Here is an 18,581-nt window from a genome sequence, read left to right as displayed (position 1 = left end):
GGGTGCCCACACTTTTTCTGCAGGCGAGCTACTTTTCAATTGACCAACTCGAGGGGATCTACCTCATTTATATATATCATTTATATTTATTTATTTATGAAAGAGACATTTTTGTAAACAAGTTAAATGTGTTTAATGATAATACAAGCATGTGTAACACATATAGATGTCTTTCTTTCACAAAGACAAGAATATAAGTTGGTGTATTACCTGATTCTGATGACTTGCATTGATTGGAATCAGACAGTAATGATGATAACGCCCACATTTTCAAATGGAGGAGAAAAAAAGTTGTCCTTTCTGTACAATACCACATGAAAGTGGTTGCTTTTTGGCATCTAATTCATCCAGCTTCCATACACTTTACAAGAAAAACATTGGCGGCAAATTCCGTAGCTTGCTTGATTGACATTCACGGCACCCGAGGGTCTTGTGAGATGACGCTGGCTGCTGCCAGTTCATTATTATGAAAAAATGACAGAGAGGAAGGCGAGAAACACTTTTTATTTCAACAGACTTTCGCGCCGTCCCTTCCGTCAAAACTCTAAAGGCCGACTGCACATTTCCTATCTTCACAATAAAAGCCCTGCTTCATGCTGCCTGCGCTAACAAAATAAGAGTCTCGGAAAGCTGGCGTGCACAAGTGATGTGCACGCCAGCTTTCTGAGGGATCGCTTGTGCACGCCAGTTTTCCGAGACTCTGTATTTAGTTAGCGCAGGCAGCATGAAGCAGGGCTTTTATTGTGAAGATAGGAAATGTGCAGTCGGCCTTTAGAGTTTTGACGGAAGGTACGGCGCGAGAGTCTGTTGAAATAAAAAGTGTTTCTGGCCTTCCTCTCGGTCATATTTTCATAATAATGATCTTGCAGCAGCCAGCGTCATCTCACAAGACCCTCCGGTACCGTGAATGTCATTTAAGTGACGTCTTGGTGAAGATTGATGATCACTCATTTTTAGGTCTATTTTTTTTAAAAGCCTGGCTGGAGATCGACTGACACACCCCCTGCGGTCGATTGGTAGCTCGCGATCGACGTAATGGGCACCCCTGGTTTAGTCCAACTCATGTGAATATCTACCACACATTGGTGGTTCAGTGGTAGAATTCTCGCCTGCCACGCAGGAGGCCCGGGTTCAATTCCAGGCCAATGCACTGATACTTTTTGTCCACTACTTGCTGTACATATCCTACCAAGTCAGAAATACACTGTTTCAATGTCCATTTCTCAGATGATGCAATTGTTGATGACTGAAGTGCTAATATCAAACAACACCCTCCCCCTCCCCCCACCACATTCCACCCTCTGGATTGTAAATAATTAAAAATATATACTATGATGATTAACTTGTGATGACTGTATTATGTTGATAGTATATATTTGTACCATGACTTGGTTAACATGGACTCTGACTTAAACAAGTTGAAAAACTTATTTGGGAGTTACCATTTAGTGGTCAATTGTACGGAATATGTACTGTACTAGAGATGCGCGGATAGGCAATTATATCATCCGCAACCGCATCACCAAAGTCGTCATCCACCCGTCGTCCACCCGAACCAGCATTTTATCAGAACCGCCCGCCCGCTGAAATACATCAGAGGTCGGCCATCTTTACCACTCACAGTTATTTAAACCCGTTTCACAGAGTAATGAAGACAATTGGAGCCGCTAACGTTCTCGCGAATATCCTATTGGCGTTCATCCTGATGACAAGAATATGGGCGTGCTGTGAACCCATTGCCTTAGACACCTTCAACAACATGTACGAACCCATTTTTAGTCCGCCAACATGTTGTATGCAGCTTCCGCAATCACACGTACAAGATTGAAAGGCATACTGGTTGATACAAAGTACACTGAGGGTTGTGATATAAACAACTTTAACACTTACTAATATGCGCCACGCTGTGAAGCCACACCAAACAAGATTGACAAACACATTTCGGGAGAACATCCTCCCAGTAACACAACATAAACGCAACACCACAAATACTCAGAATCCTTCGTATCCGTGACACTACCTGAATATATTTTACACCCCCGCGCCCCCAACCTCACCCACCTTACCGACGCATGGGGGGGGGGGGGGGGGGTTTGCTGCTAGCGGGGTCTATAAAATAGTCAGGAAGTGTCATGGATACAAAGGATTCTGGGTATTTTTGTGTTGCGTTTATGTTGTGTTACTGGGAGGATGTTCTCCCGAAATGTGTTTGTCAATCTTGTTTGGTGTGGCTTCACAGCGTGGCGCATATTACTAAGTGTTAAAATTGTTTATATCACAACCATTAGTGTACTCTGTGTCACCCAGTATGCCTTGCAGTCGTGTGCGTGTTGCCGCAGAAACCACACACAACATGTTGCTGGACTGACAAGCAGATCGTACATGTTGTAGTAGGCGACAAAGTCAACGGCTTCATAGCACGCACTAATACTTATTATCTGGGTGACTGTCGGCAGTCATTCAAGAGAATAATACCGTCTCGTATTGTCTTCTTCGCTTTATAACACGGGTCTTAAATGGCTCTTTGAATGGCAAAGGATACCGATCCCAGAACCATGTTTATCAAATATTTCCGGATGGTTCAACCGCCACCCGCCCGAATCTAATTAAAATCTATTTTTTCGTCACGTCACCCGCCCGATCCGCGGTTTATCCGCGGACTGCGCGGATGAGACCGCAAATCGCGTATCTCTATACTGTACTGTGCAATCTACTAATAAAAGTTTCAATCAATCAAAAGTTTCAAAACGTACTTGGGTTGTACGGTATACCGGTCCTAGTAAAGTATCGCAGTACTAATCAATCAAAATCTGTACTATACCACCTTTTAAAAGTACCGCTACCGCTCTTTCATCTGAGTGCCGCTTTGCGCCGGTGACTACAGAACCGAGGCCCATGATGTTGAGTGTGTCAAAACGTACACACAAAGTGCACACAAGTAATAACATTTTGCTTGAGGAAAAATGGCAAAAAAAAAAGAGAATTCTACTGGTTAATGAAGAGGGTGAGTGAAGTACAATATGGAGGTATTTGGGCTTCCAAACTCAAAATAAAGGTGATGCATTAATTAGGTAGGCATTGCATTGCAAGTATTGTTTTACACCTTTCCTGCTTGTCGGCTCCCAGACCGTAGTCACAGAGAGCAGGGGAGGGCTTTCACTTCAAAGTGGGTCCGTAAAGCACTATTACCGTATTTCCTTGAATTGCCGCCAGGGCGCTAATTCATTTAAAACCTCTTCTCACTCCTGCGCTTACCAAAGGCATGCGGTAAGGCATGCATGTCTGCCTTAGCATCGCCGGTAAAATGTGGAGACACTCTGGCACATTCAACGGGGGTCTGGCGGCAGACACTTTGGCATCTTCGGGCCAGTGGTGCAACTTGAATCCCTCCCTGTTAGTGTTGTTACACCCTCCGACAACACACCCACGAGGCATGATGTCTCCAAGGTTTCAAAAAATAGTCGAAAAAACGGAAAATAACAGAGCTGAGACCCGGTGTTTGTAATGTTAAAATGAAAATGGTGGGTGTGTTACCTCGGCGACGTCACTTTCTGACGTCATCACCTCCGGCGCCATAAACAGAAAGGCGTTTAATTCGCCAAAATTCACCCATTTAGAGTTCGGAAATCGGTTAAAAAAAATAGATGGTCTTTTTTCTGCAACATCAAGGTATATATTGACGCTTGCATAGGTCTGGTGATAATGTTCCCCTTTAACAACACTCGATAATCATTTGCGAACTGAGGAAACTAATTGTTGAAGCTTTGAAAGTGGAATTCTTTCCCATTCTTGTTTTATGTAGAGCTTCAGTCCTTCAACAGTCCGGGGTCTCCGCTGTCGTACAAATTTAGTGTTGTTTTGATATGTCATCTTAGTGACATCATGCACAAAAGTGCACAGAGAGCTTGTTTTAAAATGTCTCTGACAATCTTGCACTTTCTGTTTGTAAATAACATGTATGTTTGGGCCACTGCTTAATAACTGTTTAATAAAAACAGTTTTGGTCAATTGACTTAGTTGTGATTTCTCCCTCTGCATGAAAGTTTAAAATTAGTATATATTAATGCAGTATGTGATAATAATGTTTTAATGAACACACAGAGTCATCATACTGGTCTGATTATATGCATCAAGTGTTCATTCAAGGCATAGGCAAAATATCGAAATATATATCGTGTATTGTGACAGGGCCTAAAAATATCGAGATATTAATAAAAAGCCATATCGCCCAGGAATACATCAAAGGTATTAATAAAATCAGACCGAAAAGTAAAGCACGACAGCATGTTTGAGCTCATTACAGCATCACAATAATTGTGTGTTTCCATTGTCAAAAAATTGCGAATGGCAGCAAAATAACAAGTGTGTGTCATGCAATGTGGGAATGGTCCTCTGCTTCTGATAAACAGCCATGCCAGAAATACTGGATCACCTCCATTGTTGTGGTACTGGGTCTTCTTTGTCCATTCATCGGCGGATCACATTGTGTCACGCTGCTGTGATGTACACCCAAGCACTAGGAACACAGGCCAGATTAGCTTGTACTCTTCCAAAAATTGCACCGAGGCAAGCTGACCCCACCATTCATCTCTTTAGGACACCTCTTACTTGTTGTCAGTTGCTGGAGTGGTGATTCATTTTATGCAATGAAAGGAAAACCTCAAACGGAGGACTCCAACGCTCGCTCACCAAGGCGGTTAAATTAAAAATTCAATCCGCTTCTGTAGGAGGAATACACACAGCATGACTAACTGTGGGCAAAGCCAGCACGCAGAGAGCGACAGGTGGGAAGTAGGATATTGTCAAATCAATGACGGCCCCATGTCTATGGGAGTAATAGTAAGAGACATTCTTTGGGGGGAAAGTATGTATTACTGTTGTCCCGATACCAATATTGTGGTACTGGTACCGGTATCAAAATATTTCGGTACTTTACTAAACAAATGGTAACACAAAAAATGTCATTATTGGCATGATTTTTGTTTATTGTGGAGGGGGGCGTGGTCTGCGGGCCTGCCACGGAGCAGGGTGTGTAAGGAACGGCTGGAAGTCAGCGGAAGGTGAGTCGATTGCCCAGCTAGGACTGGTTATCTAATCACCTTTCTCCCTCATGAGCAGCAGCCGGGCCGAGACACGTGGTGGGAGTTGGAGTTGCTGGTGAGCAGACGGACAGATACGCACAGAGAGAGACACGCCGGACTGGAAAGTTAAACATATATTGCTGGAAAGCAAGCCACCCCCTGGGGTTTATGTCAATAAAAGACTTGATTCAAACTGTCTACCGGGCTCCCGAAGATCTGTCGGCGTCAGGAGAACCCACCACAAGAGGGAAACCTCTACATTTATTTTGTAGCAATACACACAGCATGATTAACTGTGGGCAAAGCCAGCACGCAGAGAGCGACAGGTGGGAAGTAGGATATTGTCAAATCAATGACGGCCCCATGTCTATGGGAGTAATAGTAAGAGACATTCTTTGGGGGGAAAGCATGTATTACTGTTGTCCCGATACCAATATTGTGGTACTGGTACCAAAATATTTTGGTACTTTACTAAACAAATGGTAACACAAAAAATTTCATTATTGGCATGATTTTTGTTTATTGTGGAGGGGGGCGTGGTCTGCGGGCCTGCCACGGAGCGGGGTGTGTAAGGAACGGCTCGAAGTTAGCGGAAGGTGAGTCGATTGCCCAGCTAGGACTGGTTATCTAATCACCTTTCGCCCTCATGAGCAGCAGCCGGGCCGAGACACGTGGTGGGAGTTGGAGTTGCTGGTGAGCAGACGGACGGATACGCACAGAGAGAGACACGCCGGACTGGAAAGTTACACATATAATGCTGGAAAGCAAGCCACCCCCTGGGGTTTATGTCAATAAAAGACTTGATCCAAACTGTCTACCGGGCTCCCGAAGATCTGTCGGCCTCAGGAGAACCCACCACAAGAGGGAAACCTCTACATTTATATTGTAGCAATACACACAGCATGACTAACTGTGGGCAAAGCCAGCACGCAGAGAGCGACAGGTGGGAAGTAGGATATTGTCAAATCAATGACGGCCCCATATCTATGGGAGTAATAGTAAGAGACATTCTTTGGGGGGAAAGCATGTATTACTGTTGTCCCGATACCAATATTGTGGTACTGGTACCGGTATCAAAATATTTCGGTACTTTACTAAACAAATGGTAACACAAAAAATGTCATTATTGGCATGATTTTTGTTTATTGTGGAGGGGGGCGTGGTCTGCGGGCCTGCCACGGAGCGGGGTGTGTAAGGAACGGCTCGAAGTCAGCGGAAGGTGAGTCGATTGCCCAGCTAGGACTGGTTATCTAATCACCTTTCGCCCTCATGAGCAGCAGCCGGGCCGAGACACGTGGTGGGAGTTGGAGTTGCTGGTGAGCAGACGGACAGATACGCACAGAGAGAGACACGCCGGACTGGAAAGTTAAACATATATTGCTGGAAAGCAAGCCACCCCCTGGGGTTTATGTCAATAAAAGACTTGATTCAAACTGTCTACCGGGCTCCCGAAGATCTGTCGGCGTCAGGAGAACCCACCACAAGAGGGAAACCTCTACATTTATATTGTAGCAATACACACAGCATGACTACCTGTGGGCAAAGCCAGCACGCAGAGAGCGACAGGTGGGAAGTAGGATATTGTCAAATCAATGACGGCCCCATATCTATGGGAGTAATAGTAAGAGACATTCTTTGGGGGGAAAGCATGTATTACTGTTGTCCCGATACCAATATTGTGGTACTGGTACCGGTATCAAAATATTTCGGTACTTTACTAAACAAATGGTAACACAAAAAATGTCATTATTGGCATGATTTTTGTTTATTGTGGAGGGGGGCGTGGTCTGCGGGCCTGCCACGGAGCGGGGTGTGTAAGGAACGGCTGGAAGTCAGCGGAAGGTGAGTCGATTGCCCAGCTAGGACTGGTTATCTAATCACCTTTCGCCCTCATGAGCAGCAGCCGGGCCGAGACACGTGGTGGGAGTTGGAGTTGCTGGTGAGCAGACGGACAGACACGCACAGAGAGAGACACGCCGGACTGGAAAGTTACACATATAATGCTGGAAAGCAAGCCACCCCCTGGGGTTTATGTCAATAAAAGACTTGATTCAAACTGTCTACCGGGCTCCCGAAGATCTGTCGGCGTCAGGAGAACCCACCACAAGAGGGAAACCTCTACATTTATATTGTAGCAATACACACAGCATGACTAAGTGTGGGCAAAGCCAGCACGCAGAGAGCGACAGGTGGGAAGTAGGATATTGTCAAATCAATGACGGCCCCATATCTATGGGAGTAATAGTAAGAGACATTCTTTGGGGGGAAAGCATGTATTACTGTTGTCCCGATACCAATATTGTGGTACTGGTACCGGTATCAAAATATTTCGGTACTTTACTAAACAAATGGTAACACAAAAAATGTCATTATTGGCATGATTTTTGTTTATTGTGGAGGGGGGCGTGGTCTGCGGGCCTGCCACGGAGCAGGGTGTGTAAGGAACGGCTCGAAGCCAGCGGCAGGTGAGTCGATTGCCCAGCTAGGACTGGTTATCTAATCACCTTTCGCCCTCATGAGCAGCAGCCGGGCCGAGACACGTGGTGGGAGTTGGAGTTGCTGTTGAGCAGACGGACAGACACGCACAGAGAGAGACACGCCGGACTGGAAAGTTACACATATAATGCTGGAAAGCAAGCCACCCCCTGGGGTTTATGTCAATAAAAGACTTGATTCAAACTGTCTACCGGGCTCCCGAAGATCTGTCGGCGTCAGGAGAACCCACATCAAGAGGGAAACCTCTACATTTATATTGTAGCAATACACACAGCATGACTACCTGTGGGCAAAGCCAGCACGCAGAGAGCGACAGGTGGGAAGTAGGATATTGTCAAATCAATGACGGCCCCATATCTATGGGAGTAATAGTAAGAGACATTCTTTGGGGGGAAAGTATGTATTACTGTTGTCCAGATACCAATATTGTGGTACTGGTACCGGTATCAAAATATTTCGGTACTTTACTAAACAAATGGTAACACAAAAAATTTCATTATTGGCATGATTTTTGTTTATTGTGGAGGGAGGTGTGGTCTGCGAGCCTGCCACGGAGCAGGGTGTGTAAGGAACGGCTCGAAGCCAGCGGCAGGTGAGTCGATTGCCCAGCTAGGACTGGTTATCTAATCACCTTTCTCCCTCATGAGCAGCAGCCGGGCCGAGACACGTGGTGGGAGTTGGAGTTGCTGTTGAGCAGACGGACAGACGCGCACAGAGAGAGACACGCCGGACTGGAAAGTTACACAAAAAAGGCTGGAAAGCAAGCCACCCCCTGGGGTTTATGTCAATAAAAGACTTGATTCAAACTGTCTACCGGGCTCCCGAAGATCTGTCGGCGTCAGGAGAACCCACCACAAGAGGGAAACCTCTACATTTATATTGTAGCAATACACACAGCATGACTAACTGTGGGCAAAGCCAGCACGCAGAGAGCGACAGGTGGGAAGTAGGATATTGTCAAATCAATGACGGCCCCATGTCTATGGGAGTAATAGTAAGAGACATTCTTTGGGGGGAAAGCATGTATTACTGTTGTCCCGATACCAATATTGTGGTACTGGTACCGGTATCAAAATATTTCGGTACTTTACTAAACAAATGGTAACACAAAAAATGTCATTATTGGCATGATTTTTGTTTATTGTGGAGGGGGGCGTGGTCTGCGGGCCTGCCACGGAGCGGGGTGTGTAAGGAACGGCTCGAAGTCAGCGGAAGGTGAGTCGATTGCCCAGCTAGGACTGGTTATCTAATCACCTTTCGCCCTCATGAGCAGCAGCCGGACCGAGACACGTGGTGGGAGTTGGAGTTGCTGGTGAGCAGACGGACAAGACACGCACAGAGAGAGACACGCCGGACTGGAAAGTTAAACATATATTGCTGGAAAGCAAGCCACCCCCTGGGGTTTATGTCAATAAAAGACTTGATTCAAACTGTCTACCGGGCTCCCGAAGATCTGTCGGCGTCAGGAGAACCCACCACAAGAGGGAAACCTCTACATTTATATTGTAGCGTCCGGAAGAGTTGGTGCTGCAGGGAATTCTGGGAATTTGTTCTGTAGTGTTTAAGTTGTGTTTCGGTGAAAATTGTCATTGTTGTTTAGTGTGGCTTCACTATATGGCACATGATTATGACAGTGTTGGCATTGTTTATACGGCCACCTTAAGTGTGACATGTATGGCTGTTGATTAAGTAAGGCATTCATTCGCATGAATTAGTGTGTTCAAAGAAAGTAGAAAATGGATGGATAGAAGATAAGATTGTCGACTAAATGGTTCATTAGCCGTAGAACATACTGAAATTTTGTCTTGACTTCATCAACTATAGTCAAGTTTTCTTTCATCCATTATGATTATCAAGCTCTGATGTGTTGTGGTTGTGTGTCAAGGCGAGGACTAAGGTGGGGTTTGTTTTCCTGTGGTGCAAAGCGATTGGAACGGAAATGGCGTGAAGGTAAGGACATATTTTAATTAATAACTCAAAAAAGGTACAAACGAAAAGTGCTCACAGACGAGGTACAAAAACTTGGCTATGAAAACAAAGACTTGCATTAAGGCAAAACTATGGTCATGAAACAAAACTTGTAAACTATGGGTTGAATTAAGAAAACTTACTTGGACTGAAAAAAGGGAGCATGGTTCATCAGCATGGATTACGAGGGTGATGTCGCCAGGCTGACTGCCTGGCAACTACAGGCTTAAATGGTGAGGTGGTGATGGTCAACAGGTGCATGAGTCCAAGTGAATCAGGTGCGTGAGTCGTGAGAACTGGTGACCTGATTGGTAGTCATGGAAACAAAAACAGGAACTAATGGAGTCGACAACAAAAAAGAAGATAACTAAACAGAACATGATCACAAAGACATGACAATATGAAGTAAAGCATGTAGAGTTTGTACTTGAAATAATCATATTTGACTTGTCTCCATGGAGACAAGGATTAGTGATATTGAAGTAGTTACAACACTGCTGTCTACGGACAGACATAAGCCGCTAGCTAGCTAGCTAGCCATGTATTAAAGCATCTCTTCCTGAGGGTGTTCTGTATGACACGACGGGTGGGGGACCGGTACCTTTTAGAGGCAGTATAGTACCGAATATGATTCATTAGTATCGAGGTGCTATACTACGTTTGTATGACAGCGGAGACCCCGGACTGTTGAACGACTGAAGCTCTACATAAAACAAGAATGGGAAAGAATTCCACTTTCAAAGCTTCAACAATTAGTTTCCTCAGTTCCCAAACGTTTATCGAGTACTTTTAAAAGAAAAGTTGATGTAACACAGTGGTGAACATGCCCTTTCCCAACTACTTTGGCACGTGTTGCAGCCATGAAATTATAAGTCAATTATTATTTGCAAAAAATAAAAAGTTTATGAGTTTGAACATCAAATATCTTGTCTTTGTAGCATATTCAACTGAATATGGGTTGAAAAGGATTTGCAAATCATTGTATTCCGTTTATATTTACATCTAACACAATTTCCCAACTCATATGGAAACGGGGTTTGTAAAACAAGCTCTTAGTGCACTTTTGTGCATGATGTCACTAAGATGACATATCAAAACAACACTGAATTAAAGTGTACTTTTTGCACAGAACACCACTACAATAGTTAAAAACAAATAGAGTGCACTTTTGTGCATGATGTCACTCAATATATTTCAATAACTGTCAAATTGGGGACGGCGTGGTGCTGTTGGGAGAGTGACAGTGCCAGCAACCTGAAGGTTCCTTGTTCAAAAAAATAAAGTTTATGAGTTTGAACATCAAATATCTTGTCTTTGTAGTGCAGGGGTCGGGAACCTTTTTGGCTGAGAGAGCCAAAAAGCCAAATATTTTAAAATATATTTCCGTAAGAGCCATATAATATTTTTCTTAACACTGAACACAACTAAACGTGTGCACTTTTAAGTAAGACCAACATTTCTAGAGTATAATAGGTCTCTTATTCTTTGTAATAACATTGTTATTCTGAAAGCTAACTGTGGAGGGGGCGTGGCCCGCGGGCCTGCAGCAAACTGGGGTGTGCCAGGACCAGCCTCGAAATCAGCGACAGGTGCGTAGATGGTCCACCTGAGCCTTGTTATCTAATCACCTGTCGCTCTGTTATAAGCAGCAGCCAGGAGGAGAGACGGGGTTGGGGCTGGAGCCAGAGTGCGAGCGGGAACAAAAGAGAAAAATACAATTGCTGGAAAGCAACTGAGAGACTTATTGAAAAATAAAACAATATTTTAACCCTGAAACAGGCTCTCATGTCGGTGCTTGGTGGTCTGAAGAACCCCCAGGGGAGCAAGCCCCAAAATAACCAATAATAAATAAATAACTTCTTACCATTAACGCAACTTCTTGAACAGGTGCGGTAGAAAACGGATGGATGGATTAAAAATGCATGAGAATGTTTTATGTTTTGAACGTTATTTTTAACACCGTGATTACAAGTGGAATCATTCATTATTTACAGTATCGTGTTAAGCAATGTCAGCTCAGATTTATAGGAGAGTCAGATGCAGTCATCAAAAGAGCCACATCTGGTTCTAGAGCCATAGGTTCCCTACCCCTGTTGTAGTGCATTCAACTGAATAGGGGTTGAAAATAATTTGCAAATCATTGTATTCCTTTGTCACCGATTCTGTTCATAACTTTTATGGACAGAATTTCTAGGCGCAGTCAAGGCGTTGAGGGGTTCCGGTTTGGTGACCGCAGGATTAGGTCTCTGCTTTTTGCAGATGATGTGGTCCTGATGGCTTCATCTGACCGGGATCTTCAGCTCTCACTGGATCGGTTCGCAGCCGAGTGTGAAGCGACCGGAATGAGAATCAGCACCTCCAAGTCCGAGTCCATGGTTCTCGCCCGGAAAAGGGTGGAGTGCCATCTCCGGGTTGGGGAGGAGACCCTGCCCCAAGTGGAGGAGTTCAAGTACCTAAGAGTCTTGTTCACGAGTGAGGGAAGAGTGGATCGTGAGATCGACAGGCGGATCGGTGCGGCGTCTTCAGTAATGCGGACGTTGTACCGATCCGTTGTGGTGAAGAAGGAGCTGAGCCGGAAGGCGAAGCTCTCAATTCGTTCCCGTCCTCACTTATGGTCATGAGCTTTGGGTCATGACCGAAAGGATAAGATCACGGGTACAAGCGGCCCAAATGAGTTTCCAGGTCTCTCCCTTAGAGATAGGGTGAGAAGCTCTGCCATCCGGGAGGAACTCAAAGTAAAACCACTGCTCCTCCACATCGAGAGGAGCCAGATGAGGTGGTCCGGGCATCTGGTCAGGATGCCACCCGAACGCCTCCCTAGGGAGGTGTTTAGGGCACGTCCAACCGGTAGGAGGCCACGGGGAAGACCCAGGACACGTTGGGAAGACTATGTCTCCCGGCTGGCCTGGGAACGCCTCGGGATCCCCCGGGAAGAGCTAGACGAAGTGGCTGGGGAGAGGGAAGTCTGGGTTTCCCTGCTTAGGCTGTTGCCCCCGCGACCCGACCTCGGATAAGCGGAAGAAGATGGATGGATGGATGGATGTATTCTGTTTATATTTACATCCAACACAATTCCCCAACTCATATGGAAACAGTGAATTAGTGTAGTGAATTATATTTATATAGCGCTTTTCTCTAGTGACTCAAAGCGCTTTACATAGTGAAACCCAATATCTAAGTTACATTTAAACCAGTGTGGGTGGCACTGGGAGCAGGTGGGTAAAGTGTCTTGCCCAAGGACACAACGGCAGTGACTAGGATGGCGGAAGCGGGAATCGAACCTGCAACCCTCAAGTTGCTGGCACGGCCACTCTACCAACCGAGCTATACCGCCCCGTTTATAATACGGAGCCACCCTAGTAAGTATAATGTTTAGTCTTAAATCAAAGAGCTTTGCTAGGCACCAGGACTATTAAGCATGGCACTGAAAGAATGTGGCAAGAAGTTGAGAGCTGGCCATTGAAATGGGAGGAAATAGGCAGCTTTTTACAGCCTGGGTGGCGGCCATTAATGGTGAGAATAAGTCAACAGGCTGGTAGGTGAGTCACACAAACAAAGAATGATGCACCAGTGCAGCCACGGCCAGCCACCTCATCACACTTGCATTTGTTTGCCGTCGCATGCTTGCAATGAAGCTGCCATCCAGCGAGAGCGAGGGGAGTCTTTTCAAGTCCTGCCAGAAGACTTGAGGTTATATTGTTGCTCCATTCCAACAGAGCCACCGTCTTGTCTGAGAGGCTGCACACTGTCACCTTCCCCCACTTGGCCTCTCGCTCTGAGCCGTGGGCCTGTTTGGGATTGCAAAAAAAAAAAAAAAAAAAACGCCGCCGTGGGTGCCAGAGCTCTTTTTGTCCAGTTTGGCAAAGGAACATGCTTGATTGCAACTTTGAACAAAAGCTGTGAGAGATCAAGCGTCCGGGCGGCTAGGCTCTGCTGAGACTTGATTAAGCGGCCTCTGTGCGATGAAACAGAGGAATCAGGTCTGTAAAGAGAGTTTACCGGTAGTAATTGGCAACAGACTCAGACCTTTTTTCCCCCCTCCTAACTCGGTGCTGGTTCTGGACTTTTCTCTCTGTTTGCAACATTGCCATGGAAGCAGAGGGCCCACATTGTTCATGCATGAGTAGAAAGGAGAGGAATAGTTTTGTCGAGACTTGACAAGCTCATTGGTGATTATGAAGCTGGGGCAGCACTACAGTAGGTCATGTGTAACATGAGAAAATATGTAGGTCGACATTCCAGTTCACTTCAGTTCAGTTTCAGTTTATTTCGAACATGCATATATCCATCCGTCCATTTCCTACCGCCTATACCAGCTGCATTTGAGCAGTAGGCGGAGTATCAATCATCAATCAATCAATGTTTATTTATATAGCCCCAAATCACAAATGTCTCAAAGGACTGCACAAATCATTACGACTACAACATCCTCGGAAGAACCCACAAAAGGGCAAGGAAAACTCACACCCAGTGGGCAGGGAGAATTCACATCCAGTGGGACGCCAGTGACAATGCTGACTATGAGAAACCTTGGAGAGGACCTCAGATGTGGGCAACCCCCCCCCCTCTAGGGGACCGAAAGCAATGGATGTCGAGCGGGTCTAACATGATACTGTGAAAGTTCAATCCATAGTGGCTCCAAGACAGCAGCGAGAGTCCCGTCCACAGGAAACCATCTCAAGCGGATCAGCAGCGTAGAGATGTCCCCAACCGATACAGGCGAGCGGTCCATCCTGGGTCCCGACGAGCGGTCCATCCTGGGTCTCGACTCTGGACAGTCAGTACTTCATCCATGGTCATCGGACCGGACCCCCTCCACAAGGGAGGGGGGGACATAGGAGAAAGAAAAGAAGCGGCAGATCAACTGGTCTAAAAAGGAGGTCTATTTAAAGGCTAGAGTATACAGATGAGTTTTAAGATGAGACTTAAATGCTTCTACTGAGGTAGCATCTCGAACTGTTACCGGGAGGGCATTCCAGAGTACTGGAGCCCGAACGGAAAACGCTCTATAGCCCGCAGACTTTTTTTGAGCTCTAGGAATCACTAATAAGCCGGAGTCTTTTGAACGCAGATTTCTTGCGTTTATTATTGGTTAGTGTGGGGCTTGCCCTCCTGGGGGTTCTTCAGACCACCAAGCACCGACATGAGAGCCTGTTTCAGGGTTACAATATTGTTTTATTTTTCAATAAGTTTCCAGCAATAGTATTTCCAGCCCCAACCCCGTCTCTCCTCCTGGCTGCTGCTTATAACAGAGTGACAGGTGATTAGATAACAAGGCCCAGGTGGGGCTCTTACGCACCTGTCGCTGCAGGCCCGCAGGCCACGCCCCCTCCACAGTTAGCTTCAGAATAACAATGTTATTACAAAGAATAAGAGACCTGTTATACTCTAGAAATGTTGGTCTTACTTAAAAATGCACGTGTTTAGTTGTGTTCAGTGTTAAAAAAATATTATATGGCTCTTACGTAAATATATTTTAAAATATTTGGCATTTTGGCTCTCAGCCAAAAAGGTGGTTAAATTTATTTTTCCTTATTATCAAAAATATTTTGTCGTCGTTTTTGTTATTGTTTGCAAACTCAGTAAATTGGTCAATGGACACAGGAAGACTTTAAGGGCAAAAAACAGATAATTTAAATCAAGACCAATAGTAATAAATAATTTAAATATTATTATAGTTCTGATTATAGTTTTGATCAAAAATTAAATCAATCGATCTTGACAATTTTAAGTATGAGTATCAGCATTGGTATGATCAATACTTCACCTTTAACTACTTGGTATAGAATCCATACCTAATTTTGTAGTATCATCCAAAACTAATAAAGTTAGTAAAGTACTATATCTAAAAAACTGAAAAATAAGTGCTTATTGCATTTTAACAGAAGTGTAAATAAAACCATGTTACAGCAGATAGTAAACCAGACATTAAGAGTAAATTAGCAAGTAGACCCGGTGTTGGAGTATAATTATTTGGGGTTTAGGTACCAGATACAGTAAGTAGAGTACTGTATCTAAAAAACTGAAAAATAACTGCTTATTGCATTTTAACAGATGTGTAAATAAAACCATGTACAGCAGATAGTAAACCAGACATTAACAGTAAATTAGCAAGTAGACCCGGTGTTGGAGTATAATTATTTGGGGTTTCGGCACCAGCGGCTAGACTAGATCTGACCAATCTAAGTCTCAGACTAGACTTGACCAATCTACAGTAAATCTAAGCCAAGATTGACCAATCTAAGTCTAAGACTAGATCTGGCCAATCAAAGTCCAAGACTCGACTGACCAATCTAAATCTAAGACTAGATCTGACCAATCTAAGTCTAAGACTAGAGCTGACCAATCAAAATCCAAGACTCGACTGACCAATCTAAGTCTAAGACTAGACTGACCAATCTAAGTCTAAAACTAGAGCTGACCTGTCAAAGTCTCAGACTAGATTGACCAATCTAAGTCTAAGACTAGATCTGACCAATCAAAATCCAAGACTCGACTGACCAATCTAAGTCTAAGACTAGACTGACCAATCTAAGTCTAAAACTAGAGCTGACCTGTCAAAGTCTCAGACTAGATTGACCAATCAAAATCCAAGACTCGACTGACCAATATAAGTCTAAGACTAGATTGACCAATCTAAGTCTAAGACTAGAGCTGACCAATCAAAATCCAAGACTCGACTGACCAATCTAAGTCTAAGACTAGACTGACCAATCTAAGTCTAAAACTAGAGCTGACCTGTCAAAGTCTCAGACTAGATGGACCAATCTAAGTCTAAGACTAGATCTGACCAATCAAAATCCAAGACTCGACCGACCAATCTAAGTCTAAGACTAGAGCTGACCTGTCAAAGTCTCAGACTAGATGGACCAATCTAAGTCTAAGACTAGATCTGACCAATCAAAATCCAAGACTCGACCGACCAATCTAAGTCTAAGACTAGACTGACCAATCTAAGTCTAAAACTAGAGCTGACCTGTCAAAGTCTCAGACCAGATGGACCAATCTAAGTCTAAGACTAGACTGACCAATCTAAGTCTAAAACTAGAGCTGACCAATCCAAGTCTGTGAACATGAACTGCTAAAGCCTACTTGGATGAGAGGCAAAACATTTTTTAAGACAAACAGACCCGTTGTGATCAATTGAATGAGAATACAATGACCTGGATGAATAAGAACATCTGTTGACCAGCAAGTAGATCATTTGACAAAATAATGCAACCGTAAATGACGCATTATGTTACCACATATGTCTGCAATCAAATTAGAAGCCATTGTAACCTATTTTAAAATGGTTCTATTATCATTAATCAATCCATCTATTTTATATACTGCTTCTCTTCATTAGGGTCGCAGGTAAAAGGGCGGGAAACTCATATAGACAAACAATCATTCACACTCACATTCTTACCTATTGACAATTTGAGTCTGAAATTAACCTAACATGCATATTTCTGGAATGTGGAAGGAAGCTTGAGTACCCGGGAAAAAAAAAAAACGCACACATAGGTTGAACATGCAAACACCACACAAACTTGTCCAAACGAAGAATTGAACCCAGATTTGTTATCTACATCCCAAATAACATATGGTCATGTACATTGTCCCACAGGGGGCTGCAATATACATCCATTAGGGCTGCCAATCTTTGGCTGTCCCACGATTCCATTCAATATCGATTCTTGGGGTCGCGATTCGATTATAAATCGATTTTTTCGATTCAACGCGATTCTCCATTCAAAAACGATATTTTTCCAATTCAAAACGATTCTGTATCATTCAATACACAGCAGGATCTAACCCCAGTCTGCTGACATGCTAGCAGAGTAGTAGATTTTTTTTTTATAAAAGCTTGTATAATTGTAAAGGACAATGTTTTATCAACTGATTGCAATAACTATTAAACAAACCAAAAATAAGACTTATTTTATCTTTGTGAAAACATTGGACACAGTGTGTTGTCCAGCTTATGAGATGCCATGCAAGTGTAAGCCACTGTGACACTATTGTTCTTTTTTGTATTTGTTATAAATGTCTACTGATAATGTCAGTGAAGGATTTTTAATCACTGCTATGCTGAAATTATAACTAATATTGATACTGTTGTTGATAATATTCATTTTTGTTTCACTACTTTTGGTTTGTTCTGTGTGGTGTTTGTGTCTCCTCTCAATTGCTGTTTATTGCAGTTCTGAGTGTTGCTGAGTCAGGTTCGGTTTTGGAATTGGTTTGTTGGATTGATAAAAAAAAAAAAAATTAAAAATGAAAAAAATTGATTAAAAAAAAAAAAAGAGAATCGATTCTGATTCGCACAACGTATTCGAATCGATTTTTTCCCACAGCCCTAATATCCATATAGATTTTAGGCCCATTAGTTTCAGGAATGTTTGCTCCATAGGCTTTTGAGCCTTGTTTCAATTAAGTAGTATATTTCGCTTTGGTATAGTACTCATTTGTTTGTCCTTTTACTTTACAGACTTCCACATTCCATTGACCAAAGCTAGGTGGAGCTGCACACGCCGTAGTCCATTGATTGGTCCACAGAGAATTGTCACTTCTGCGGTACAATGGAACACAAACAGTGTTTATGTAGTTTGTTTGCACAAATTCACATTTTTCTGCTTCTTTTTTAAATTATTGACGAGTTACACTCTGTATCTCTGTAATCTAGCATAAGACTGTTTAGGATTTACAGACCCGCACGGTGCCGGTCGGCAACTAAATTAGATCTTAAAGGGGAACATTATCACCAAACCTATGCAAGCGTCAATATATACTTTGATGTTGCAGAAAAAAGACCATGTATTTTTTTAACCGATTTCCGAACTCTAAATGGGTGAATTTTGGCAAATTAAACGCCTTTCTGTTTATCGGTCTTTTAGTGATGACGTCAGAACGTGACGTCACCGAGGTAACACACCCGCCATATTCATTTTCACATTACAAACACCGGGTCTCAGCTCTGTTATTTTCCGTTTTTTTCGACTATTTTTTTGGAACCTTGGAGACATCATGCCTCGTCGGTGTGTTGTCGGA

At 43.7% G+C, this 18,581-nt stretch overlaps 1 protein-coding gene and 1 non-coding gene across 3 annotated transcripts in view; one reads left to right on the top strand and one right to left on the bottom strand.

Annotated features, from left to right (window-relative positions):
- The window catches only part of lzts2a (leucine zipper, putative tumor suppressor 2a), a 150,647-nt gene that overhangs the window by 38,385 nt on the left and 93,681 nt on the right, over window positions 1-18,581 (bottom strand). The gene's annotated exons all lie outside the window — the stretch shown is intronic.
- Window positions 1,080-1,150, top strand: trnag-gcc (transfer RNA glycine (anticodon GCC)). Its single transcript has one exon. It is a non-coding gene; the product is annotated as a tRNA-Gly (tRNA).

The sequence above is a fragment of the Nerophis ophidion genome, linkage group LG09 (assembly GCF_033978795.1).
Source record: "Nerophis ophidion isolate RoL-2023_Sa linkage group LG09, RoL_Noph_v1.0, whole genome shotgun sequence".
Classification (NCBI taxonomy): Eukaryota; Metazoa; Chordata; class Actinopteri; order Syngnathiformes; family Syngnathidae; genus Nerophis; species Nerophis ophidion.
The sequence above is the reverse complement of the archived record's forward strand: the minus strand, read 5'-3'. Positions and strand labels throughout refer to the sequence as shown.